Genomic DNA, 4,711 nt, shown 5'->3' with positions numbered 1-4,711 from the left:
CCTAAGTAGTTAATCGTCTCTATTATGTATTTGATCGGTTGCATGCGTCATTCCGGCCTTTTCTTTCTTCCGATTGCAAACTTCCCTCTTTTCTTTTCTTTTCGTTTCCTTCCTTTCACTCTTGCCTCTGTTCTCTCTTTGTTTTTACTCTCTCTTGATTTTTATTTTCTCTCTTTTTTTTTCTTGTTTTTCCGCTCTTTCTTTCTCTCTTTTATTTGGTTACGGTCGAATCCTATGGAGATTGCCTACGTATCATGACCCCGCATGAATCAGACCAAGCATAGTTCTTGAGGGTAAGTGCGAAGTAAAACATTTTGGGATAAACATTTTGGAATTTTCAATTTTCATATAAAAAAACGCTATTACAAAGACTGAAATTAACAGACTTCGAGATACAGACTCAAAAACAAACAACCCACATACTCTGATAACAGAAATACAGACTCCAAAACAACTGGCAGACTTTAATGGAAAGAAAGCACATACTCAAGAAATCACGAATACATCAATGCCTCAATTGTCCCTGGGACCCGCGGGCATCATTCGTCCTTGCTGCAGGCCGACTCGCTAAATCCCCCTGAAGGTGGTAGAGATCTTCCATTACCCGGCGAACGAAAATCATCACAGTAGCGAAAAACATAGATCTCGTTATATCCTCGCAGCTATTGCACTTCATTGCGATATAGTTGGCGACCCTTTTGACTCGCTCTCTTATGACGCCCTTCTCTTGCAACAAAAGCCCAATTTGTTCGGTTCTGGCTTCCAAAGTTCGTTCAGCTACCTGGTTCTGCTCTTGGAGTTGTTGTAAGTCCCTTTCTAGCCGTGCCATTAAGGCGTAACAATGTTCTCTTTCAGCCTTAAAATTTTTGGCTTGTTTAGCCATTTCGCCCTCGAGGTTGCCAATTGCCTTTTCCCAACCTGTGACCCCTCTTTCATATCTTTCTTTCATCTGTTGAATGAAAGTTGCATGCCCTTCGGCGCTTTTAGCCAACCTTGCCCATACTTTTGCTAGTTCGGACTCAACTTTCTGCAGGTCATCTTCATAGTCACGTACCTTTTGAGTGAGATTGTAAATGAGCCTCTCATCTTTCCTGCTTCGGCCTAGGTTCTCGGCTTCAATTTTCAACTGTCGAACCTGAGCTCTGAGGGCTTCATTTTCTCGCACCAATCTTCTCCTTTCATCTTCGGCCTCTTGTGCCTACAAATCATTGTTGAAGGTGACATTTCTCAATTCTTCTCGTAGACCATGGATGATGGCCTTATATTCCTTTTTCTTCTCCCCCCAAGCTAACCTCTCTTGAATTTTATCATCAAAGGCTTGAACATGAGGCCTTTTAGCGGGCCTCTCGGGCTCTAGCTTGTTGTTTACATAAGACATTTTCTCAAACCAAGCAGCATAATATGGATCTACTTCCCCTTTGGCGATATCTGGTACATGGGTGCCATTTTTTAGATACCGACAGTTATTCCAATCCTACTGAACTACAGCCTCGGGCAATGCAGCTTCTGGATGCAACTCTATGACCTGGGTGCTTAGATCTTCATCTTCAGGCACAATCTGATACCTTCCCAATTGCCTCAAGACCCTTTGCGGTGCATATGGCTAAATACTCCTTACGCCCACTATCCTTAGGTATCCTTGGGTAGCATTCATATAGATGGCCTCTATCCTCAGAAGCCATCCTATAGTCCACTCGACCTGACCTGCGTCAAGAAATTTCAAATGAGAAACCCATGCTTCAAATCCTTCTGGTGCGTTGTAATCTTTTACCCTCTCCTCATTACTAATGATCAAGTTATTTGGGCTCGAACCGTAACTCATGAATCTGGGATGATGGCGAAGATGCTCGATCAACCACATTTGCAGAATGATGCTGCAACCCTAAAAAATCTGAGCCCTTACTTTGTATAAAGTCAATGCGCGATAGATATCTGCTAGCACCAACGGGGCAAGTGTATGATCTTCCTTGGTAATGAGGATTTGTGCAATTCTAGCCATACGAATGTCCATCGTTCCTTTCTCATTTGGAAAAACCATGATCCCCAAGAATGCCACAATAAATGCGAACCGACAATGAATTTGCCAAAGGCCCTTGTTTTGTTTGTTGCTCAAACCCTTTTCATGTGTTTCAAAACCAGCAGAATGCCCGAACCTGAAGTATAAGAAATGGAACGCACAACACTCGTTGCTCACACGTTCCTTATTTGTCTGTTTACTAATATTCAAGAGGTCAAAGAACTTGTGCACCGACAGAGCCCTTGGAAATATAAGTTGTTGCTTCCTCAAGTCCCGCCCGAATTCAATATACCCGGCTATCTCCTCCAAAGTAGGAGTGATCTCAAAATCCGAGAAACGAAAGACATTGTGGACAGGATCCCAGAAAGTTACCAAAGCTTTGACCAGATCTTCCCGTGGTTTGATTTCAAAGATGTCTATAAGAGCACCCAAGTGATTTTTCACCCATTTCTGACCATCTTCGTCTAGATTATTCCACCACATACGCAAGTGTAGCCGAGCCTGTTCCCTGACCACTTCTGGCGATTCTTGGATGGTATTCATTTGTTCCTGTGAAAGATTAAGGTTAAGGTTTGACTCGAGTTGACCCTTTTGTAAACAGTTTTTCGAAGAAGAAAAGAAAAAGAGAAAATAAAAGAAGAAAAGAACCATAATCTCTTCCCCTGTATGCCAACTTTAACCAAGTAGTTGTTTTTGCAAATGCGGTTCCTTTACAATTTCACGCGAATTTTGAGGTCGGGGAATTATTTTGTGACCCCTCACAAAATTGTCCATTCTTTTACGAAAATAGCTTTTCGACAACTAAAAAATACTCTGAGGCTACCTCGGCAAGAACGGTTTAAGACATAGCCGAAGCTGGATCGACTTATTTTGACCAAAATCAAGATTGCATTCACTCAACCACCGACTCTCTTTTCTTGTTTTTCTGTTCTCTTATTTTCAAAAATAAGGCCGAACCTTATGTAGGTTACCTACGTATCCCACATCCGGTGAGAATCAGACCTGCGTAGTTCGGTCAATTTTGACACACTTGAAAGAACACAGTGTTTGACTCTTTTTGTTTTTTTGTTTTGAAAAATTTTGGGCAGAGTTTCAGGACGCTTTACAAATACCGGGATGTTTTAGAACCGGGTTTTATTTCCTTCCCTATATCACTCTTGGTTTTTCCCTTTTTCCACTTTATTTTCCCTAGCCGGTCAGCATGCAAGCCAAAACAAATAAATGTTCACATATCACATAGAATGCATCAGGATGGTCTGTTATTTCAGGCACACCTGTCCTAGATGGACCCAACCCCTATGTTGAGTCCCCTAAGTCAAATGCACATGATATAAACAAACGTTCCTATTAGGGATCCGCCATGAAGCTGTGTTTTTCTAGGTTTAACTCCTGAGGTTTTGGTCTAGACTTGGGGTACCCGAGCGGACAACTGGGGCAGAAGAGGGGGCGACATACTGGGAGCACTGAAGTCTACCCGGCCTTGTCGCTTTCCCAGCCTCGTTCTATTTGGCATAACTTCTACAGAAAAAGCGGGTCACGCGAACGTGTGCGCCATTTTCAGAAGACTCAGATGGGTGGTGTAAGAAGACAATTATATACAATTCAAACAATAATAAAGCAGTAAACAAATAACATTTGGCATAACAGATTCACAGAATACAGTAATATTAACCTGCCAAGTAAAAATCATTAACAAGCTCGAATTCTTGAACCCTGAACCAGAGATTCTGGGTTCGATCTCTAGCAGAGTCGCCAGAGCTGTCACACCTCCTTTTTATTTACACCCTCGTAAAGGGCATAAATACAAGGGAGTTTTTCCAATTAAAGGACAATCGAAACGAGATCATTTATTTATTAAAAATCAGAGTCGCCACTTGGGATAATTTAGGGTGTCCCAAGTCACCGGTTTAAAACCGGAATCGAGGAAATTTGACTCTATTATCGGTCCGCGAACACAAAAATCTGGGTAAGGAATTCTGTTAACCCGGGAGAAGGTATTAGGCATTCCCGAGTTCCGTGGTTCTAGCACGGTCGCTTTGATCATACTTGTCTTATTAAAATTACTGATTTTGGATCCTATGTGCATTTACCCCATTACCGCTTTTAAATTGAAAATAATCTTGAAACGGGTCACGGCGTACGTGTACCCATTTGCTTGGCGCACCAAAAATCATGTCACGCGAACATGTCCACAATTAATAATGCTTTATTATTGTCAAAAAAGTTTGGCCGAAGTAGGAGGACGTATACGCGGTCATGATAGTGTATTAAATGTTCCTAGAGCAAACTACCAACATTTGTCATATTTTTATCTAGGCTATTAACATGATGGCCATGAATGATTAAATTGTAGACGACACGCTTCGGAACTCTTAAAATTGATTAGTGTCCTATTAGCAACTATTTCTATTGTTGAAGGAAGTGGTTCGAAGTTGCGCGAACGCATACTTCAATTTTATTTTTTTGAAAACCGTAATCATGTCACGCGAACGTGTCCACAACCACGATAGTATTTTTAAACGGCCCTAAAGGTTTCTCTATGAATATATGTTATTTTACATCTATATTATGAAATTAACACAAGAGCCATTTGTTACTAAGCGTCTACTTATAGCTTGCCTCCAATTAATTACTACAAATAATTGAACTAACACGATTTAAGGCCTTGGCGTTCAACTGTGAGGGAAGGGGGAA

The sequence above is a fragment of the Nicotiana tabacum genome, chromosome 1, assembly GCF_000715075.1.
Source record: "Nicotiana tabacum cultivar K326 chromosome 1, ASM71507v2, whole genome shotgun sequence".
Classification (NCBI taxonomy): domain Eukaryota; kingdom Viridiplantae; phylum Streptophyta; class Magnoliopsida; order Solanales; family Solanaceae; genus Nicotiana; species Nicotiana tabacum.
The sequence above is the reverse complement of the archived record's forward strand: the minus strand, read 5'-3'. Positions refer to the sequence as shown.